This window comes from Dermacentor andersoni, chromosome 9 (genome assembly GCF_023375885.2).
Source record: "Dermacentor andersoni chromosome 9, qqDerAnde1_hic_scaffold, whole genome shotgun sequence".
Classification (NCBI taxonomy): Eukaryota; Metazoa; Arthropoda; class Arachnida; order Ixodida; family Ixodidae; genus Dermacentor; species Dermacentor andersoni.
Genome location: NC_092822.1, coordinates 107,834,006 through 107,858,689, shown reverse-complemented (window position 1 = coordinate 107,858,689; position 24,684 = coordinate 107,834,006). Strand labels below are relative to the sequence as shown.

Here is a 24,684-nt window from a genome sequence, read left to right as displayed (position 1 = left end):
TGTGAACTCAATACGCGAAGTTGTGTATGATGCTTCACCGAACATTTACCATTGCCTTGGTACGTAGTTACGAGAGATACTGCATTTTATATGGAAGAAAAATCTTGGTATTTGGCGGCCTGTTATCCATGTTAGAAAGGCACTGCCCAGGGAAGCTGTCATGATTCTTATTACTCGGGTGAATTGTTCTATTCAAATATGGCCACATTATTAATGTGTAAAAGATAGAACTAGACACGCATTTCATCATCATCATCATTTATTATCCCTTAAGGGCCCTGGATTGGGCATTACATAAGGGGGGGGGGGTTAACAAGAGAAGTATTCACATGGTCTTATAATTATGAAGCGAAATAAAAGGTAGACAGGCAAAGTAACGTTATACATTGTATGAACCATTTATTTTATTAAACCGTACTGCAGGCCAATTCCTTGGCACTAGCAAGAGGGGCATTTTCGGAATGACAAATAATAAATAGCAGCAATAAATTCGCAAACAGCAACAGGGGCAAAAGCAAAAGCAAGGGCATTTGCTGCTACTTTCGCCGCTCTCTGAAACAAGACCGCATAAAACGAATTGCTCGTGGCTGCTAACACGACGGCGCCTTATCTAGAGGTTATTCACAAACAACCGTAGTAGCGATTACTTGAAAGAAAAGTTTCGTGGTTATGATCTAGAGCTAATCAATTGCAAGCGATGAAATGTTTCATGGTCGCCCTCAGTAGCTTTTATCGACAATACTGCACATCCCTCGCACAACGGAAGCAACCCACTGTAGTTATGGCGAGGCACGCATTGTTCACGAAACCTATCAGTTCACTACAACTTCAAATTGAAACCACGAGGCCGTTTTTTGCAGAGCCAATTGTAATGCCTAAGGCATACTCGAGGTACTAAAGTGCAGCTTAGGCTGCCTAGAAAAGCAAAAGTCAAGCACCTTCCACCTCACCATGTCTCGATCGAGTGTTGTTTAATTGGAGAACTATTCGTTTCATCAGTACGTAAAAGAAAACCTTGCAAACCTTCTTATGCAAGGCATCACAAGCCTTACATGTCTCACTTGAGTTTTGACCCTGCACTAGGGAATTAAGTTATCTTCAATATGTCCCATATACTAATGAATTATGCTTCAGCTTTTTTCTAGCTGTAGCCACTTGGTCCAAAAAGCATATCTCACTAAAAAAATTTGGACTCAACAGCTTATGTCAGTTTCCCAAACAGATTCGTTGTGTATATTCCTCAATCAACAAACACCAGTAAATTGCTCATGTGAGTTGAACATGCACCATGGAAAAGGGAATATACATCGGTGCATTCCCTTTCGTATTCTGCAAACAGCTGTAAGCTTCAATTAATTAGCTTTACTTCAAAAAACTGCCCCTTAGAATAAACGTGTGAAGAACCACCTAATTTTCAGAAGCAGTTAAAGAAGCAGGTGGTGCTGGTAGAATCTAAACGGCAGTGTTAAGTCCTCGTGTTACTACCGAGTGTGCCTGTGAAGAAATGCAAAAATTCAATATTATACCAGGAACTACTCGTCATGAGCAAACCTGGTTTAGCGAATTAAAATCAAGGTAACTGCTGTAGAAGTCGTACATTGCCAGCGTTTTTGACATACCTGTTGAACTCCGGCAGGTATGATGTCATAACTGGATTCTTATGTGCTATGTTCTTGCGGTTGTCAATCCGCGCATGAAAAACCCGCAGTGGGCTAGCCTGTGCTCCTTCGGCTGGCATAGTAGCATTGCCTATGAGAACTGTACCGTTCTCTAAGAAATAAGCTCTTTGAATAAATTTTCGCGAACGAAGATGTAGTAAAAATGTATTTGAGACTACCGCCATGAGTATAAAAGCAGAGGGAACGACTGCCAACAAATCAAAACACCGCAGAAGGCACGCGAACTGCAGCAGACGACAGGCGTGAGTCCGTGCCCTGACGTCACGCAAGCGGCGCTCGCAGAGCCCCTGTAGATCGTTCCCTGGGCTAATAGTGTTTTGCGTGTCCGGTATTTGGCTAAATACAAGCGCAAGCAGACTGGGTCAGGCCGTTTGACCGTGCCGTTTATGGGATGAGCAGAGGCACAAACGTGAATGGTCTACACGGTGCAGCCACTTGGTGGCAAGAGCTCAACCAAACACAGTAGCTGTAATGAACTCTGTTCTACTTTGCTGCTGATGTAAAATTTCATCAGGTGCGTAATCGTGAACACATTGTTTTTGTAAATATTTTACACTTGGTTAGAAAAAATTCGGTATTTGTTTGCTGTAAGCTATGCGCCACCAGGTGGCTGGACCATGCAGACCGATCAGGCAGCTCACGTACGGCTACACTAAAGATTCGTCATCAGCTTAAGTGTACGCTTCCACAGATCCGTCGAAACGCCCATCACGCCTTTGGTTACCGAAATACTGGACACGCTTGGTGCTGTGACAGAATGCTCGCAATGCTTTGCTGCTTCGATAGCTCACCGTTAGGGTCGACAGCCAAGCTGCTGGCGGGGAGGTTGGAGAGGCTTCATGCACTTTGTCCTAGACAACCGCCAGTACACGACACGATGTGCCATCATGACGCAGCACCAGTGAAGGTGGGGCTTAGCCCCGATCACTCAGCAAACGAGTTGGAGAAAATGCATGGCCATGGAAGAGGGTAACTTGTAATCATCCGTAGCTCCCTTAATATGAGACACTTTAATCAAACCGTGGTGCGAATGATTTACTACAGCTGTGCCCTAAGCATCTACAAAACTTGTCCAAACCGTTTCAGGGGTGCGTTAATGAAATTCTGGTGTTTTACATGCCAAAACCAGGATATGAATATGAGGCACACCGTCGTAGGAGACTGGGTTAATTTTGACCACTTTGGATTTCTTAACATCCACACAATACAGTTTCCGGGCATTTTTGCGTTTCATCCCCCATCAAACTGCTACTGCCAGTATTATGTCATGTGACCGTGGGATCAGCATCCCAATGCTGAAGCAACTACACCACCCCGATGTATCTTCCAAAGTAGTGGTGCACAAGTGATGAAAACGTACCGAGCACTGTAGTGGCTGTGACGACACTAAGAGAAAGGGCAGCTATGACAAACATATCACGTAGGTTCTGCTTAACAAAGACCACCAGGTGTACGAGTGTAAGGAAATTGGGCCAAAATGGTCCTTTTTTTCTGTTTGCTCCTAAACACAACTTTCTTCAAGTCCGTTTCTGAGCAACAGCTTTCGCAAAACGAAACTAAGCACTGAAATTCTGTAGGACTATTGAGAAAATGCTGCTGCATCACAAAGGCGCTTGAAGGCATTTCACAGAGGCAAAGGAATTAAATATTTGAACCAGAAAGCGCGTTTGTGACATTCGTTTCGATCATATTTCTTTTTACCAAACAAAAAGCAATTTGCAAGGAACTTATGAGACAAGTTCTAGCAGCGAATTTAAACTATAGAATTAGAATACTTACTACCAGGTGGAAGCGGTATTACAATGACACCAACACACGTGGAAAAGCAACTTATTACATTACAAGTTATGCACAGGCGTCGGCGCACACTACAGTGATGCTGACACTTATTAGTTAATAACTGAATTCAGTTAAGGCCAATTTAGTAGCATGCAACACTATGATAAAAAATTAAAGTATAGTTGGCAATCTGGCCTTCACAGACTGCTAGAATTGTACGGTACATAAAGTAATATGAGGGCAGGTAGCGTTTCTTTAGAGAAGCACGCAGGTGCAACGTTGTCGAGACCCACGGGCATGGATTTCATGCATGCAAACGTGCTGGCATAAGAGCAGTTGGTTGTGCAAACGAAAAATTGCGAATGTTATACTTGCTACACACGGGCCACTTTCGGCCCCGATCGGGCTCGAAAGCGATCGAAAGTGCCCGTGTCACAGCCGCATTACAAATGACATGTGTCACCGGCTAGATCAACAATACTGGCACGTGCAAGGAACACGTTATAGCACACGTCAGTTCCCGAGGGCAACTTAGCGGAAATTTACGTTTCACATATATCCAGCCAGCAAGAAATTTAGTTGACCCTATCTGCAAAAGAAAACCACACAAGAGAGGTGAAAATTTTGCAGGGCACACTCACCTGCCAGAGCGTCAACAAAGACTGGGTAGTAGCCTTCAATATCACCGTCCTCGCTCCGCCAGAACGCCTGGACAGTTTTGGCTTTGTCGAAATCTTCTTCGGATTTCGGGGAAAAAACTTTGATATGTCTGGTGGGCCAAATAGCCCGATATTTGTCGTGGTATTTCATGTAACCTAGCACTGTAGCTTAGTGTGACCCAACCGTACAAGCACTGTACCAACCGCAGTGACCCCGGATTGGTTCGGCTACGTTCGGCTACAGCACCACGTTACAACCGGCTTCGTCATGGCGTATGGACGAAAGAAAACAACTCTGTGGCGATAAAGTGCTTTCAAGAAGAAAGTTCCCTTGCCGATCTTCAACGAGTAGCAAAGTCATCAATTCATTTTTTTTCTGCGACCAAAATTTAGGTGACACAGTCTACATATTGTCTACAGACAATTTTCAAGCGAAAGGTCTATATGGAGGTGCCGTACAAATGTTGTGTTTTCTATGTTAAACACAATCGCTTTACGAATTGCGAGTATATTAACGTAGCCGCAAAACATTATCAAAGTGTAACAAGCATTGACTAAAGTGCGCGCTTAGGCGAGTGTTATGCATAAACAAATGTGCCAATGATTTCTGCAGTGTGGTCCTTCCTGGGTTTTCATTAGGAAAGCGACCGCGTTTACATTTTGCCGAATGAAATAAATAAATGCCCGCTAACTGGAATCTTTGCACTCAGTTTGTTTTCTAGTTGTTTTAGTAAGTTGTTACATTTTAATTATTGTCTTGGTACAGTTTTGTCAGTTTCTGTGTGCATATATATATAGTGGCGAATAATTCTTGCCCCCGAAATGCGCTGTGCCTCTTTCGTCAAGAAAGTCATCGTAGTTGGGGCCATTGTGATTAGTTAGCACTAAGTGAAACCGCGCAAACACACGCACAAAGGACCATTCTTCAATTGCTCCAGCACTGCCAGCTGCTGCACAGTATTTGCTCATTCCTGAGTTGCATCTTCGTTGCAAATAAGTACGGTTAAATTGCTGCACTGTCATGTTCTTCTTTTGCGATTTGTTTCGCTGGTAAAACCATTTTGATTTCAGACACTGCATCGGGTTCTTGTATGTGTCGATTTCGGTGTATCGTCCAAGAATTCGTTCGATGCAAGCGCGAGCTGAGAGCGGTACGTGCTATACTTCTTGCTTTCCGCTTCACATAAATTATTTCGATTCCTTCGTAATTTTTCGCTGTCATCGCTGGAATTAGTTTCGGCCATTCATATTGAACACAGGTGAAAATGCCTTGTTATAGCGCCGCGGGCTGAGTGAGTCCCAGTGAACACACATTCAAGTTCAAAAGAGCGGTTGAAAAGAACATATACAAGGTCAATCTATCGTGCAATGTCACGCAGTGAACCTTCACCAAGCTGTGGGCGTTCGACACATTAACCAATTTAAACACACAGCTAGCTATCCAAAAGTTTAATTATCTTCTCTCACAAAAGGCTTAATTATCTTCTCCCACAACGACAATCGGCATCTATACTGCCCGCACTGCCCTTAAGACTGCGTGCCCTGTTCTTCCAGGTCACCAAGGACATGCGCGTTTTCATGCAGTATGAGATTCTCGACAGGAAAGTAGCAAGCGCAGAATTTACAAGAAAAGAAGTGCAAGCGAGGCAGATGAAGATTATCGTTGGGGGACAAGATAAAATCACCAAATGGGGCATGCTTTTTAAAAGTGTCGCATGTACATTCTCCAGTTGAAACGAAGGTATACGTGACACACACGATGCCGACACGTAGCGCTATAAGCTACATATGCATAGATAATTTTTTCATCACATGAACGATCCTTTAAATCCACACCTCAGCCTACCTACATCAAAATATATGTGCGCGCCTGTAGAACAATAAAAACATAAACCAGGGCATCGTGTTTTGCACACAGCGACGACGACGATAACGATGGTGCCAATGTCAGTGCGGGTACAGTTCCGTGCAGTTCTGCTTCCAGTAGCACGCACACACGAAGCGACGACGAGCAAGCGAGCTCTGAAGATAGTAGTGAGGAGGGCGACGGCTTTGAGGAGGCACAGTCTGAGAGTGGAGACAATCGCCAGTTTTCTGGCTTTAGCGAGGAAACCCTGCCAGGCTCACAAGTCACGAAAGCTGGCGCAATTGCAACAGTTATGGCATACGCCATTGCCCACGGTCTCACTTGGACGGCACTAGGAGATCTTTCAAAGCTTATTAACTTTCTCTTTGGTGCAAGTGCATTGCAGCCCAGCGAATCCTGTTTCGCAAGCTTTGGAGCAATGGAGCAGAAGTGCTACGGTACAATTATATATGCGAAACATGAGGCGCGGTAATGCCTCCACAAGGTGAAATGGCAAAGTGGCAAATTTGCGAGCATACTGAAAGACTTCAGGCCCTGAAATAGCAAGGCTCATTTTTTATCATCCTTGACTTCCACAAACAGCTCAGCTTTTTGATAGAAAAAACGAAATGTGAGTTAGAGTCGAGTTTGGTGAAAGCACGACTGCCGGCATAGAAAATAACCGATATCATAAATGCTCGGTGCTATGCTAAACTGAGGAAGGCAAGAAGCCTTGGAGATGATGACTTGATGATGACCATAAACACCGATGGCAGCCCAGTCATCAAGTCGTCAAAAACATGTGTCGCCTATTCAGTTCATTGTTACTGAACTGCCACTGCACTTGCGGTTCAAGCACCCGGTACTTGCAGGACTTTGGTTTGGCAAGTCGCACCCAAACATGCAACTCATCCGTGACAAGTTTGTGCAAGAAGTGAACAGCACGAAACCAGTGACATGGACTTACCAGAACACGGTCCATACGTCTAGGCCTTTCCTGCTGTGTTGTTCTGTGGATCCGCCTGCAAGGGCAGCTGTGCAAAACATGGTGCCTTTCAACGGCTCCTTTGGATGCCCCTGGTGCCTTATAAGGAGCGAGCGTGTGGAAGGTCAGTAGTATACGTCACTTTCTTGTACTCTTCTCTAGAACCAACTATGTGCAAAAAGAAGTTCTGCGTGATGGAAGAGATGCACTCTGTGCGGTGTCTTATACAATTTTCACATTTCTTATTTTCTTTAGCGAGCATGAGATGCGTCACAGATGAGCCAGTTGAGGCACGGACTTCGGACCTCGTCAGGAGTGATATGGAGATGGCACTTGATGACAAAGATGTAATCAATGGTGTGAAAGGACCATCAGCATTGATGAACTTGAAAGGTAGCAAAAGCTAATATTTGTCCTATCAATTTGCTTATCATTGTTAACTGATTGCCTAACTGATACGGTGCTGCACGGAGCATTTCTTATTGCAATGGAGTCTACTCGGCATCAAATTTCTTGATCGTGATTGCCTCCTGTGCATAGACTGCAAGAATCAATTGCAGTCAAGCAGTAAGATCTGGATTTGTCGCAATCAAAAATGCCCAGCCTTAATTTTGGTATTGGTTACTGTGTTATCTAAGGAACATGGTACTGCATATGATATTCTTGACTGTTGTCAAAAGAGCTGTCCATCAAACTAGATGTGTGAGTATATCGCAGTGGCCACTTTTATGTTTTAGCAGATAGACTGACTTCACCACATTCAGAGAACAAGTACCAGGGCCCTGTCAGCACCATGATGACAGCACTCCTTGGCGCTTTCACACTGTACTCAAGTTCAAGGCATCATTAAGGTGAATGCTGAGAGCAAAGCCATTGGGAATTTTTGTGGTGCAGGTTAGTGGGTATTTGGGAGAGTGCAGTGCTTCTGCTCTGCCCCACTTCAATTGTAGAATCTTTTTGTTCTCACTTCCCTGATTATTGATGTCGAGGGGTAAACTTGTCACGCAACATATGCAAAATGCTTCTTACCATAGTTGCCATTCAGCTTGCCAAGGACTACCACTATGAATATGCTTTGTGGCTGCAGTGTCCCGGTGAATCTCACCGCAAAATTTTGTTTTATCTGTTTTACCACAAGTGTGTAATTGTACTTACTATGCTCATTCATAGTAAATTGCACCATGGCCCTCAATTCGCTAGGTCACCGACCAAACTTAAAGAAGTAGTGAAACACCTCTGACAAAAACAAAAAAAAAAGGACAGCACAGCCTTTCCTTTGCAGTCGAGAGTTTGGCGAAAGCCCGCCTTATAGGGATGAAACATGACAAAGAAAGACTTACACCGACCAAGTAAAACTAAAAAAAAACAATACATTGCGCCTTCCATACGCAAGCCTTTTTTTTTTTAAAGCAAGGCTTTACGGCTTCAGACAAAATGCTTTACTTGATTGGTGTATGTCTTTCTTTGTCAGTATTTCCATTACTAAAGAGCTTTGGTTAACATAAATCTACTTTTCTTATTCTGCTTCATTGCTCCCAAACCCATCAAATCACTGACACATTTGAGTTGGATCCAAAAATTAGGTTCCTTGTACTCGGGCGGTAGGGGCGTGCAATCTTCTGACTATGCAGCACCAGCAGCAGTTCAATATTCACCTGGTTCTCTGATGCCGCTCGAGAACCTCAACATTAAAAAAAATTTCTCACTGGATAGAAGTGCATGCTGCCCTGCTGCATGTAACGACCACCGACCAAAGCACTGCACACCAAATCTACATCGGCATCCGGGACATCTTACAACTGATACATCTAACATAACTAATCACTGTAAAAGGCTGTGCTAAGTTATGCAAAAAGTGGCTAAGCTGCTGCCACTTCAGGCAGTAGCGGACATGCGGATAAACGATACACTTGTCATCCTCACTAAATTAGCTTTGTTTTTTTTTCAGAAAAAGATCACATTTATTAAAGGAGAACCTGAAACTCGTGAAGTAGTGAACAGGGTGGAGAAAGGAAGGTGGCATTTCTTGGTAGTTGGTACCAAGTTAAGCCGCAGGAAAAGTGGAGGTGGCCACTTGCATTGATAGGGGTGCTTGCTTATAATTTTATGTTATGTATGCTTAGGCTGAGGAAGTAAAAGGTAGCAGAAGTAGGATATGTTGTTGGCACTATATTTAGCTAAACATGATCTGTCATTGACACATGCGTAATTCTCATTGGCTCCTAATTTTGGCAAAATGAAATTGTGTAACAAATATTTGCATTAGATGTTTGTGTCGGTTTGTTAACTTTTTTGAAAAGTGTGTCCTCTGGTGCAGTAACACGTTTTTGTGGCTTGTATGCAAGGTGAAAAACGTCTAATGTGTTTCTCTTGTTCTTACTAAGCAATTGTTGTGTTGTTATGCCATGTGAATATTTCATTACGGGGAAAACGTGCGACGAAACAAGACAAGAAAGACGTACAGGACAGGTGCTGTCCATTTTTTACTGCTGTTGCCCTGTAATGAAGCAATACCCACAAGCTCTAGTTGAGACCCTTTTAAATGCATGTTAGTTATCCTGTCACTGGTGTGCCCTATGACAGTGTTGACATTTCCATTTTTACATTTCTTTTTGTCATTGTTTATTATGTTTTTAGTTGCATTATTTTGTTGGTATTCTTGATTATGTGCCCTTCAAGGAGTACGAAGTGTCCTTGCGCTATAATGAACAGTGCCTTGTGGAAGCAGTCAAGCTGTTTGTGGCTGCTTTTACTCAAGGGTTTGTTTCTAGTATGTACTGAAAAAAGTTTCAGTTGAGCTAGACAGCACCTCAGTGGCATGAGCGCTGTGCAGTGCTCTTAATTTCAGAATATTTTTGACCGTTAAATTTTATAGCGAAATGAAAAGTTTTGCTGCTAAAAATGAGAAATGACAGAGGGAGAAAACAGTACTTCCCTTTTTGACAGTTATCTCTTGTGGTATCAATTCACAGTGAATTAGAAAAACCTTACTAAAATTTCAATGTTTCCATCAGTTGCTGCTGCTTTATGTTGAATCGAACCCAACCTGGCCAACTTTCACCATTTTAACAAGTAGGTGATTGTATTTCTGCTATCAGTTGGTTAGTTGGATGAATGCAATACCTGCAGCTCATATTCTGAGATTTTATTTGCATGTTTTTTGCACAGTATGCAACTTTGATCTAAGAATGCTAGGAACTGGCTTGACTCGCACAACGCATACCTTCTTTATAGGTTTGGATCTCGTGAACGGTTAAAGTGTTGAGTACATGCACTGTGTACTTCAAGGTGTCACTAAACAACTGACTGAGGCGATCCTGATTTCTGCGAACAGCAACTAGCGTTTCTATGTTGGTAAGGTAGAAACTTGAAGTTTTATGCAGTTTATTTCTGTGTTGTTTTATCACTCACGTGTCATTTGGCCATTTTGGTGCATAGCTTGGACTGTAGCATCACTGCCTATTTCGAGGACGGAAGAATAGCAGCCATCAAAAAATCATTGTGTGTCCAGTACACAAAACAAAAAGCTGGCTACAACAGCAGTCACTGATTCTTATGAACACAGCTTGAGGTCCCATTTAGTCACAGACACTAGCACATCCTCCTGTACGTAATCATAAAGCAGTACATCTCATGCACTTAAAGGGATAAAAAGGTGATTTTTAGGAGCTCCTTTTCTGTGGCAGAGTGCAGAATATATCCTCGAAGGTACCTAAGGACACGGTGACTGTTTTCTAAAATGATGTAAAAGTCTTTTAAACAATCCACCTTTCTCATGGTGCGATGGTGCATGCGCCCTGCCCTAGCATATTATTCTCAAAACATTCCGAATGCATGTGTCTTCAGCTGTGCAGCCTGATATAGGGGAACAGTCCCCCCCCCCCCCCCCCCCCAAAAAAAAGAGACCTGCACAGATGCGCACTGCAGCAGAGACTCGTGCTGTGTAATGTGTTGGAACTCCACTGGTATGTAGCTCTACGTCAGTGCAGCGCTGATAATGTCTGTAGCGCAAGACTGTAACTCCACTTAAAAATAGCAGCCAGGGCTTCGTCCGGAATACAACACGAAACATGTAGTTGCTACACTGCATTGATGGCTAGCAAATTAATTGAGTAACTCTTGCATTACACTTGGCAGACACTTCAAAAACATCATATTGCTGACAAAGTCTTCTTGAGGCGTTGGCCCTCTTTTGCTGGTTATGGCAGCGGGTACCTGCCTTCATGTACTCGTTTAAGGTATGGTAACACTGGAACGATAAGAGATTGACAAGGCACTGTGACGCCAACAATTGGCCATCTATTCAGCACAGTGTGTCGCTGACACGATTTTATCAGAATAGGCCAACAATGACGCAACAGACAGGCGCGAGTTGTCGTAGCGTGACTGTCCTTGTCGATGGCACTGACAAAATTGTTCACCATGATCGCTCAACTGAGCCCCAAGCGATCAGCCACCGAACCGACAGCGCCATATCTACAGCACTTTTGTTTGTATAAATAATTATCATGTTAAAAATTAGTTGAAACATGTCTTCAAACTCGAAATGCACAAGCTTCAGTCCTCTCAAGCTGTGCACATGAAGTTTGAACCAAAGTTGATCCTGCTTAGTGGAATTTGGGTTAGGCCTGGCCCTGTGAAGCTCATACACCGTCTAACTGTACACCTGAACTTAAAACAGGCTGTGTTCCGACGCTCCGAAGATGTTCAGCATTTTTCCAGATCCAGCGTTCTGTAAACTTTTGCATTAAACTGTATGTTTAGAAGCGTGTTTATAGGAGTATGTTTATCTAAGTCAATTACTGACAGGCGACCCTCATCACGAGAAGGAAACTTATCAAAGAATACAAACAGCTTAAGTTGTGGTTCAGTAGAATTACGGAATGGTCGCCAGGTTAAGTCCAGTTGAGAAATGCAAAAAATTAGGTGGGATGATGAAATGAGAAAATTTGCAGGCAAAGTTGGAATCAGCTTGCACAAGACAGAGTAATTTGAGATTGCTGGGAGAGGCCATTGTACTTCTAACAGTGTGCATAAGAGTGGGCTGATGATGATGACGATGATAGTACTTGTGAGGTCCTGTGGTGCGTAATGGTTTTCATGATATAAATTGTGCCACCAAGTCACCATGTGTACTTTTTGCAGCTTGCTGCACCAATTTCTATGTAAAATTTGTTGTCTTAGATGTAGTTCCATGTGCTTTTTTCATCAACCTGAATCATTGCATCGAATGACTGGTCGTTGCTCAATTTAAACCTAATTGACAATCTTTTGAAGCAAAGGCTAAATAAAGCTAGTTGCTTATTCATTACAGACAGGGTCCTTTGTTTTCAAGTTTCATATGTCTCTGAAATTGGGAAGGAGGCAGGGAGTAGAAATCCGCAGAGCGTCTTAGTTTAAGAATAAAACCACAGAGAATGGGGTTTTGGCTACCTGGCAGCCCAAAGTATAGGATGTACCTGGTAACTTTCACAAACTTTTTAACATATGTGATCACCTCTTTGGATATCATCATATATAAATTGGCAAAATTCAGTGGTACATGTAATAGCAAAAAGCTATTTCCAAGTAAGGTGTCCTTTTATTTATCCAAATGCTCCTTGTCCGGCATAAAAAATTAACTAAAAACAAGAGAGATATGTTTGGCAGTGCCATATTTATTTTGTTCTCTGCACTTAGCAAAGGAAAAAAAATTATTTGTGCACATGGTGCGATACTTTTCCTTGTTTTGCATGCCCTTGTTGATGTTGATTATCACAAGAGCATTTCATTGCTCATTTCACAACCTGTTAGTATTTGCGTCCGCCTCTTTGTCGTGTTATATTTTTTTTCGTATTGCAGCATATGTTCTTGCAACAAAATTATTTGAATTCCAGCTAGCCAAGTCTGCCACCCTTCTTTTGAATGGAACTCAGTTGAGTAAATTGTCGTCAACGTCACAGCTACCATTCACAATGCAGAACATTGTCGGTGCTGCATTCAATTTTTTGTCCATTACCAGCACCATTTACAACACAATTCGACGTTGGGCTACTTTGATTTCTGCTAGCTTTCCCACTTAAATTTCTGTGCCAGAACCGCATTTCTAACACCATTTACATGTTTGAGATGTGTTTTAAATGCAATGCAATGAACCATTGTCATAGTCATGTAAATGCCATGACGTGAGGTGCTGTCCACTGTAACTGTGAGGCGACTGCTTTTTACTTGAGCACACTTCGTGGCTGCATAGCTTATGACATGCATTGACATGAGGTGAATTCAAGTTCAGCCATGCATTATAGTAAAAATGCACATGCAATATTAAAAATGGGGTCATAATTGATCTTCGAGGTAAGCTTGATGTTTCAAGTCACATCTGGAAATGTAGCTGAAAGCATGAAGATCACAATGTACTTCCTTGTATTTGTTGAGACGTGTTTTTGGTAATTATTTTTTTGTTATAGGTGACCAGCTCTGCATTATTGCTGCTTGCAGGTGCGCCTTCAGTTGCTGTGAGGATAGAGTTGCGGCTGCTTGCCATAAAGCCCCCACACTGCGTGACCAGGCTGCCGCGCCCGCTCAAAGACCGTGGCCACTGAAAGGCATCTGAGTGGAGGCAATGGATATTGTTGTATGCATCCCCTTGCTTTGATGGTATTCTGCATCCCGAATATTGGAAGCACCTGTCTCGGCTCTCGGAAGGCATGCACATCCTTCTCCAGGAAGAATTGGGTGCCCGTGACATTGACAGAGCAGGTAATTCTCATTTGACCGTGTTATTAGCAATGCTGCATTGAATTCTGAAGCACTGCTGTTTCATGGTGTGTTTATGTGCTTAGGCACATGTGCATAAAGTTGTGCAGATCCCACGACTGTGGGAATCAATGTAAGCGAAGATTTTTGTGCTGGTTCCTTTGATCGACGATAATTAGTGGGGATTTACGGTGAATGCGTATTTACTTCAACCTTTAGTCCAACATGAGAGTCGGGAGTTGATGTTAAACAATACATTGCGTATACCACTGCTGTTTGTTTATGTAGTACACATAACACACATGGCATATCGTATCGTGGCAGAAGCATTAAACTTCAATTGGATTACGTGGCTGTACGTGCCAAAACCACAATCAGATTATGAGGCAGTCTGTGGTGGTGGACTGTGGATTAATTTTGACACCGTGGTGTTCTTTAACGTGGCCCTAAATCTAAGTGGGTGATTGTTTTTTTCTTTCGCCCCCGTCAAAGCGTGGCTGCCGTGGTCGCGATCTGATCCATGACGTCGTGCAATGCTATAGCAGCAAAGCTACCACGGCGGGCACAGAAGTGTTGATCTGACGTGTGACCGCTTCTGTCGTGTCACCAAGATCCTGCAGTGTGCTTTAAATAATGCGGCTGTGCTTCTGCACGCCGTGCGCAAGTTGTCCGCATGACATATTTGCATGGTTTTATTTTTCAGACATAGCAGAAGCACACCATACCATGCCTTGAACTTAAGGTTATCTAGTTTCCGTGGAACCGCTGTCGTGTCTGAGGACCATTTAATGGGGTGAGGAGGAAAGTTTGCGCAATGAGCCTTTCCTCCTCTCTGGCTTGTGCGAGTCGGCGCGGCGCTGCTTGTACGTGTTGCTATTGCGTGCTGCAGAACAATGTGTAGAAGTTTTAGCTCCTTCTCTGTGGAATGTATGTGATGTCAGTGCATACAAGGTCGTCGAGGAACCACTGTGTAGCAATTCGGCACAGCAGTAACTACATTATGCGGAAACATCTCTTGATTGCACAAACAAGCGGTGTGCATCATCAGCCGCGGTGTGTGTACGTGCTGTGAGCTATTTTCATTATATCCATATGCATTCGACAAAGAGAACCGGTGTCTCTGAATTGCCAGTGTGAATTGGAAAATCATCTCACTGTCTGATCGTTTGGTGTGGGAATTAAAATGTAAAAGTGTATGCTCGTGTACGGCTGACCCAATGCAACCCCGACACGTCTTAGCGCCAATGGTTATACAATATTTGCGTCAGTCACCGGCATCCTTCTCTTGGATTTCAAGTCTAGTAGTCTTGAAAGCCACAAGAAGGATGCCTGATGAGAAGGATGATTTCAAGTCTAGTAGACTTAAAATCACTGTGGAGTGTGTATGCTAGCCTGGTGTTTGAGGCTGATAGCTTTCCTCAATACAGCAAACGCTGCAGTTCGTAAAACTTCATAGCCCATATAAGCTTTGTGCTTTGGCATTGAGTTTTTGCACTGTAAAACACTAATATCCGAAGGCGACCGAATAAAATGAATCTGGCAATTATTTGTCAGAACAGAATTTCTATAACGCACGTGGTTGCTAAGATGAGAAGAAAAAAAAATATCAGTGCTTACTCTCTTCTTTTGCAAGAAAAAAAAAAGAAAATGTTCTAACGCTACAATAAAACCTCGCATGGTCATGCCGCATGCTTGGACCATGTGTTATATAGAACAAAGCGATCTATAACCCAGCATCTACCACTGCTTCGGAAAATCACGCAGTCTGCAGATGATGACTTAACCACTTGAAAAGTCTAATTCACATTGTACAGTATGGTGTTATTATTAACTTGAACTAACTTATTCGTGGGCAGAGACCTCCTCCAATAAAAGAGGTATAAAGCCGAGAAATGTATCTGCAGATAACAGTTGGAACGCCTGTCAAATTAAACAGCACAACTTATTCTGTAACAGAAGAGTGCCCACACTTTTGGGATTGTCATATGCTTCGGAACTATGCATTGCTGCTAAACCATAGCTTAGAATTAGAGCGAGAATGCCGCAGTAAGGTCATTTTAGTGAAACGAATTTCTAGAAGTTCGAAACTGATCTCCGAGGCTGACATTTGGCTCGAACACACGCACAAATCATGCTTGGTGCTCCATCCGCCTCAACGCTGCAGAAACTCCAGCCATGCTGACTTCAATTGCTTCAGTACGTTTCACAGAACTGTTTCCCGTGTGGATGCCAGGTCATGCAAAGCAGATCGCGCGAGTGCCAGAACCACCAGAAACTGCCGGCGAATGTACGCTTGGCATACAACACAGAGTGCTCGCCCAAGCCAACATGCCGACTGTCCATAGATACTGCATACGCAGTATGGCAGCGCCCATAAACAGATGGTCTATAGTAGTAGGGTTTCCTTGCCTTCTCACGTCATCTTTACCCTCTCCCACCTTCCTTAAATTTGTATGAGAACTGTGCGCGAAGGGTGGCAAGGCTGTTATTCACTCATTTCGCGACTGCGTCGGTTCTAAGCATTCTCTGCCTCCTCTCCTCTTTCTCTCATCCATTCTATCTAGCTTCCCTCTGGACTTGCACTTTAGTAGAAAGGTAAGCGCCCGGGGGGTTATGGATAATTGCAGCTGTCGAGAGGCAAATTAGTGACGCCCAGGGAGCTCCAGAGGACATTGTGTACATTTGATTCGATGCGTTCTAGAGGAGCTTCTCAGATCTCTTGTCTTCTTTCCATGAATTTGTATCACACGTGTACTTATCTTTATCGGGCGAGCACGTGTCGCCGCTTACAAAATGTTGTCGCACAGCGCGGGACGCACCTGCATGTATCCGAAGTTTCTGAAAAGTTATCGATGCTTCTATCAGCTGTCTGTTGTTGCCGAACCTTGTGTTATCTGATTTCATCGCGTGACGCGAATGGTGTAGAACTTAATGCAAGGCGCGCGGGTCCCTACGATTTGTCTGGAACATTCGACGACTGCTGTGTAAAAGCCGACGCGCTTGACCCGTTGATCAGATTTTCGACGATCGCCGACTGTGTTCACCGCTCTCGTTGCGCTTTAAGTGTAGCCTGTTTTGTGGGCACAGGTTCGCCCAATAAAAGCTAGTTTTGTCTTTCACAGTATTGCTACTGTGTTATTTAACGTCACTACCACGTGACATCTGGTGGAGGTGCTTTTCGTCCATGTACCGGACGCCCCCGACAAGCCGAGATCCAAGCCCGGACCGCAAAAAGAGCACCAACGTAGTCCCGGACCATCGAGCAAGCCGTCGTCTACAACAGGTGCCCACGGAGCACGGCCTTCTACCTGAGAAGACCAAGAAGATTGTGGCCAACACAACTACAAAGGCTGCCCCAGTGTCACCCATCGTACTTCAACAACCCAGAGAGCCCCCTACCTTTCGTGGAGCTACGTCGGAGGATCCTGAAACCTGGCTCGAAACCTTCGGCAGGATCTCAACCTTCAATAACTGGACCTTTGAGGATAAGCTACGACATGTGTACTTCTCGTTGGAAGATGCCGCGAGGACTTGGTTCGAGAACCGGGAGTCCACCCTAGCAACATGGGACCTGTTCTGCAGTAACTTCCTGAGGACATTCACGAGCTTTGTCCAAAAAGAAAGGGCCGAAGTTCTGCTGGGAACCCGAGGCCAACTAACCCATGAGACCATCGCCATCTTCACAGAAGATTTGTCCCGTCTTTTCCGGCACGCCGACCCGGAAATGTCCAAAGAGAAAAAAGTGCATTTCTCGATGCGAGACGTGAAGCAAGAACTTTTCGCCGGACTAATCCGAAACCTACCGAAGACCGTAGCTGAGTTCCTGACAGAGGCTACGACGATTGAGAAAACGGTAGAAATGCGCACTAGGCAATATAACCACCAAGTGCTCACGCCTCAGTGCGCCATCCAAGCGCTGGGCTCCGTTGATCTCCAAGAGACCATCAGGGCCATTGTGCGCGCCGAACTGCGCAAGGTCTTGCCTTCGTCGCAGCCTCAAGTAGCCTCGATCGCTGACATCGTGAAAGATGAGGTTCAGCGATCGCTGGGAGCTCCTGAGGTGCAACCTCAATTACCGCAGCCCGAGCCAGAAGCGATGACTTACGCCGCCGTCGCACGCCATGAAGGTCCCCCTCCGCGACCGCCCCAGGGCCCTGTAATGCCGCAATTCCGTCGTCCGCCGACCACCCGTCGCACTACCACCCGTCACCCAGCGCACCTACGCGAGGAAGACGGACATTTGGCGCGCCCCCGACCACCGCCCGCTCTGCTACCACTGCGGCGAAGCTGGCCATGTGTACCGCCGATGCCCATACCGCGACCTGGGATTGCGAGGCTTCGCCCTCAACGCATAGCGCCCGAGGGAAGGTGAACACCCTCGTGACATCGCCGACTACGTCGCCGCTACTCAGTGGAGCCCTCGACGACCCGGTTCGCCGTCACCAGGCCGTCGCCGCAGCGCCGTCCATACACTGGCCCAGCCCGGGGCCGATCCGTGAGTCCATATCCTGAAAACTAAAAGCAGCAACCGATGGAGGTGCGGTTGCTGTTCGTCGAACTGATGAAGAACCTCCGCCACCAAAGAAGACTACGAAGAGACTGCCTCGACGACATAAGAACGACACGCCGCCGTCCCGACGAAGACTGGAAGCAAAGTATACGCCGACGAAAGACCACTTGACGAGGCCACGTGCCAACCACAGGTCAACGCGATGCAGCTGTGATCCGACGCCAAGGCCTAACTGTAACGCAAGACAAAGAACCACCGACCTCGACGTGCGTCTCGACGGCCACGCAGTCACCGCCTTGGTAGACACAGGAGCCGATTACTCCGTCGTGAGTGGACCCACTGCAGCCCATTTGAAAAAAAGTTAAGATTGCACGGGAAGGCCCGTTAATACCGACAGTTGGAGGACACCTCATCACGCCGACTGGAATCTGCACGGCAAGAATTACCATTCATGACTGGACTTACCCTGCCACCTTCTTTATACTGCAATAGCGTTCACGAGACGTCATTCTCGGCATGGGATTCCTGAACCCTCACGGGGCAATCATCGACCTGAAGTCGAAGTCAATAAGGCTGTCGGAGGATCAAGCGATACCGCCGGAAAGCCCTCGTAGTCACCACGCCTTGAGTGTGCTCGAAGATCAAGTGAGCATCCCGCCTCGCTCCAGCATTGTTATTTCGGTCGGCACCGAAACGCGCACTGACGTAGAAGGTGTCATCGAAGGCGACCAACGTCTACTGCTCGACCGTGAAATTTGGGTCGCAAGAGGGATCGTTCGACTACACTGAGGAAACACGAAAGTGTTGCTGACAAACTTCAGCCAGGAGTTCAAGCACATCAACAAGGGGACGACGATCGCATACACCGAGGAAATTCTGGAAACCAGCGATACGTTTGTGCTCTCGGATTCTGTCGCATCTGCCCCGACGACCGCAGTTCCCGAGCCAGACTACGACATAAATCCAAGTCTCCCCGTGATTAAGCAGCAACAGCTCAGATGTCTGCTTCAAGTATACAAAGACTGCTTTTCGAAGTCGTCGAGGATTCGACAAACACCAGTCGCAAAGCATCGCATAATAATCGAAGAGTGCGCTCGACCACTCCGCCAGAGCCCTTACCGAGTTTCGACGCGAGAACGCGAAGCTATAAGACAGCAAGTCGACGAAATGCTGCGCGACGACATCATGCAGCCGTGGAAAAGCCCGTGGGCGTCTCCAGTTGCTTTATTGAAGAAAAAGGACGGAACCCACTTTTATGCGTCGATTATTGTCGACTGAACAAAATCACGAAAAAAGACGTATACCCCCTCCCACGGATAGACGACGCATTCGATGGGCTCTGCAACGCTAAAAACTTCTCGTCGATGGACCTCAAGTCTGACTACTGGAAAATAGAAATCAACGAGAGAGATCACGAAAAGACCGCCTTCATCACGCCAGACGACCTCTATGAGTTGAAAGTTATGCCATTTGGACTGTGCTCGGCGCCTGCGACGTTCCAGCGCGTGATGGACACGGTTTTAGCAGGATTGAAGTGACAGACCTGTCTTGTTTACTTGGATGACGTCGCCGTCTTCGCCGGAAATTTCGACGACCACCTTAAGCGGCTTGTGACAGTATTAGAGGCCATCAAGTCGTCAGGGCTAACGCTGAAGCCGGAAAAGTGTCGCTTCGCTTACGATGAACTTCTATTCCTAGGCCACGTCATCAGCAAATCTGGAGTTCGCGCCGACCCGCAGAAGACAGCTACCATCGCAAAGTTCCCGCAGCCAATCGACGAGAAGGTAGTGCGCCGATTCCTTGGCATGTGTGCCTACTATAGGCACTTTGTCAAGGATTTTCACGCATCGCGGAGCCGCTAACACATCTAACGAAATGTGATGTCGAGTTCAAGTGGCAAACGCCGCAGGCCGACGCATTTCAAGAACTCAAACGACTCATGCAGTTGCCGCCGGTACTTGCCTACTTCGACGAGGACGTCGATACTGAAATCCACACTGACGCAAGTAGCCTAGGCCTTGGTGACGTCCTAGTCCAAAGGAAAGACAGACTTGAGCGGGTGATATATTATGCTAGCCGGTCGCTGTCAAAAGCGGAAGGCAATTATTCTACGCCTCAAAAGGAATGCCTCGCCATCATTTGGGCTATAGCAAAATTCCGCCCTTACCTCTATGGCAGGCCATTCAAGGAATTCAGCGACCATCACGCATTGTGTTGGCTAGCTAACTTAAAGGACCCTTCAGGACGGCTCGCGCGCTGGAGCCTCAGACTGCAAGAATATGACGTCATCCTCATATACAAGTCCGGAAGAAAACACTCTGACGCCGACTGCTTATCACGCGCCCGCATCGATCCCCGCCGCAAGACGACGAGGACGACAACGCCTTCCTTGGAATAATAAGTGCGCAAGACTTCACTAAACAGCAGCGAGCAGACCCAGAGCTAAAAGGCGCCGTCGAGTGTTTGGAAGGGAACAACGACGTTGTCCCTAGGTCATTTAAGCGCGGGTTGTCTTCGTTTACGCTACAAAACAACCTGCTCGTGAAGAGGAACTTCTCACCAGTCCGCGCCAGCTACCTTCTTGTTGTACCGTCAGCGCTGCGTCCAGAAGTACTGCACGCCCTACACGACGATCCAACCACTGGGCACCTCGGATTCTGCCGGACGCTGTCGAGGATACAGGAAAGGTATTACTGGCTGCGTCTGACCGCCGACGTCGCCCGTTACGTGAAGACATGCCGAGACTGTCAGCGACGCAAGACACCACCGACAAGGCCAGCAGGATTACTACTGCCGATCGAACCTCCTCGTCGACTATTCCAGCAGATTGGGATGGATTTGTTGGGGCCGTTTCCGACTTCAACATCCGGGAATTAGTGGATCGTCGTGGTGACGGACTACCTCACCCGCTTCGGTGAAACTAAAGCTCTACCAAAAGGCAGTGCAGCCGAAGTGGCGAAATTTTTCGATGAGAACATCCTGCTGCGACATGGTGCCCCAGAAGTCCTCATCACCGACAGAGGAACGGCTTTTACAGCAGAGCTCACCCAAGCCATTCTGCAATATAGCCAGACAAGCCACAGGAGGACAACTGCCTACCATCCGCAAACGAATGGTCTCACGGAGCGCCTCAACAAGACCCTCGCCGACATGCTAGCAATGTACGTCGACGTTGAGCCCAACACGTGGGACGCGGTCCTGCCGTATGTAACCTTCGCTTACAACAGGGTGGTGCAAGAAACAACACAGATCACGCCGTTCAAGTTCGTTTACGGCAGGAACCCGACGACGACGCTCGACGCCGTGCTGCCGCACGTCACTGATGAGGAGAATCTTGACGTCGCTACCTATCTCCAGCGCGCCGAAGAAGCCCGACAGCTCACCCGTTTGCGAATCAAGAACCAGCAGCGTACCGACAGCCGACACTACAACCTCCGACGACGCTTCGTCGAGTACCAGCCCGGCGACCATGTTTGGGTATGAACTCCGATATGCCGACGAGGACTGAGTGAGAAACTATTGCGACGCTATTTCGGACCCTACAAGGTCATCCGACGTATTGGCGCACTAGACTGTTAGGTCTTGCCAGACGGCATTTTGCATTCGCAGCGGCGCCTCGTACGATCTGAAGTGGTCCACGTGGTGCGCCTTAAACCCTTTTACGAACGCTGACGTACTTCCTTATGTTGTTGTTTTCTTTGCTACGAGTGCTTTTCTTTATTACTTTCGTTTGTTTGCAGCATCGGGTCGATGCTGTTTAAGAGGGGGGGGTATTGACACGTGTACTTATCTTTATCGGGCGACCACGTTTCGCCATAGAGAAAGAAATTCAACAAGAGGGGACACTCTTCAAAAACTGGCAATAGGAAACACGTCACGCCAAGTTTCAACTCCATCCGTTAGTTGACGCGGGCATCAGACAAAAATAATGTGAAATAAACTTGCAGACAACGTTTTATTTTTTTTATTCTTTCCCACTAAAATTGAAAAAGCTTTGCGTGTAAATTAACTTCTACTTTGCGACTTATTTTTGTTGCGTTGCCTAGCAACAAGCTAGCGGCAAGCCAGACGCGCGTGCATACGTCATGCGCCAGACAAGCCGCAGGAGTGAGCGAGGCCGGCTGCGCATGTGAAGCTCGCGTGCTCGGCGACCCGTCTTTTTTGGATGTAGCCCATTTTTTGGGCTCCCGGCGTTCTTTTATGTTCCGTCTGCATTTAGGCACGGTACAGGTGAGGAATTTTGTTTGTCAGTCTGCGACGCACTACAAGCACATTTAGGCTTACTGCACAAAACTGAGCCTATATAGTTACGCAGTTATCGCAAAACAGCTCCGCCGTCCAAGCCTAGTTAATCTGAGTTAATTATTCGTACTGGGAGATGTTTGCAACGCTTTCTATGAGCCCAAGCATAAATAAAACTTATTTCGGTAGTTTTTGGGCACGCTCACCGCACCTGGCTTTCTGACGAAAAGCACCTTGGCCGTGTGACGCAGTTTCGCGTGTACTGAATCTTACCGGGACAAGTTTTGGCGCTTTCTCTGACCCCAGACATTAGTGTAACAAATTCGCTACTTTTTGGGGTACTTTTCAAGCACAGTGGTCGCGCTCGGCGTAATGGCGCAGTTAGCGAAAAGCAGCTCGGCTGTGTGCTGCAGTTAGTTTCGCGTGTACTGAATTTTAGTGGTAGCAGTTCGTGACGCATTCTCTGACCCGAAAAAGTATTGTAATCCATTTGATAACTTTTTGGGAAATATTGAGGCGTGCTTGCCGCGCCTGGGGTTGTGAAGCTGTTAGCAAAAAAGCAAGCCAGCCATAGTGAGTGTTTTGCGTGTACTGAATTTTAGAGGGACAAGTTTGTGACGCATTTTATAGCCCTGCAACAACATATACCTTATTTCGGTACTCACGCTTGTCGAAAACGCAACGAGCGATTGCCGAGAGTGATAACACGGGAGTGTTGCTTGCGCCGGCAGGACGCGTAAAAGATAACACGGGGGAGCTCAAGAACTTGACATTTATGTATTCTAAGCGACTGAAAACAGGCTTTGCACCACGAATTTGTCTTGAGTACGACTAGAAGGCATTCTGCGAGCGTGTAACATGGTCTGGCTGAGCCTGTGTTGTAGCCACCTCTGTGTACTTGGCGTACCATCGTGTCGACTGAGGCCAAGTTGTTTTGGAAACGCCCAGTCACCCATGTATTTGTTTCTTAAAGTGCAGGAAATAAAGCCCGTGAAGGGAGGGATGCTTGAAAATCGGATGTTTTCTTCACATTTTATGGCACTGTTTGAGAGGAGTCATTGCTGCGAAAATGTACGTAAAAAGTGAATTTATCTGTAGTGCCGTTCATTCACCACTTACGCACGTTTCGCCTCTACACGCAATACTCCTGTTAGGTCAATATACCAAAATGATACATGCTTGTAATTTACTCTTTCAGCTGATTGCATCCGGTGGAGCTTAGTACGGCAACGACTGCTGCTTACCTGGTGCCACAACTTTGGATGAATGCAGAAGAAGCCCGGAACGAGCATTTATATAGAGCAAAATAAATATTTCATCCTTTCAGAAGACGTCTTTCGTTTTCTTTATGAAATTGCACCTGACAGATTCGGCGCAGTCTTGTAACGGTCGTTCGCAATCATTTCTACTAAATAATGAAACGATTCCATGCCAAGGCCACGCGGGGTTCAGTAGAACCGAAAAAAGTAAATGAATGCCGTGCCGAGCAGCGGAGCCGGTTCGGCGTGTACCCACTGGTTTTCAAAACGCGCGCGCCCAAAACCGAAACCGGAAGGAGTGAATACCATCCGCTTGGTGTGCTACAGTCAATTCGCCCGCTGGGCTCTATGGGAGTGTCCGCTCTTGTTGAAATTTTTTTCTCTATGGTTTCGCCACCTAACAAATGTTATCGCACAGCGCGGGACGCGCCTGCGTGTATCCGAAGTTTCTGGAAAGTTATCGATGCTTCTATCCACTGTCTGTTGTCGCCGAACCTTGTGTTATCTGATTTCATCGCGTGGCGCAAATGGTGTGGAACTTTGTGGAAGGCGAGCAGGTCCCAACGATTAGTCTGGAACATTCGACTACTGCTGTATAAAAGCCGACGCGCTTGACCCGCTGATCAGATTTTCGAAGATCGCCGACTGTGTTCGCCGCTCTCGTTGTGCTTTAAGTGTAGCCTGTTTTGTGGGCACAGGTTCGCCCAATAAAAGCGAGTTTTGTCTTTCACAGTATTGCTATTGTGTTCTTTAACGTCACTACTACGTGACAATACGCAGTATGGCAGCGCCCATAAACAGATGGTCTATAGTAGTAGCCTTTCCTTGCCTTCTCACATCACCTTTTCCCTATCCCCCCCCCCCCCCCCCTTAAATCTGTATGAGAACTGTGAGCGAAGAGTTGCAAGGCTGTTATTCACTCATTTCGCGACTGCGTTGGTTCTACGCATTCTCTGCCTCCTCTCCTCCTTCTCTCATTCATTCCATCTA

General features: G+C 46.1%; 1 pseudogene; it reads left to right on the top strand.

Annotated features, from left to right (window-relative positions):
- The first annotated feature begins 2,556 nt into the window (after positions 1-2,556).
- On the top strand, positions 2,557-13,529 carry LOC140213340 (uncharacterized; annotated as a pseudogene).
- Positions 13,530-24,684: the final 11,155 nt, after the last annotated feature.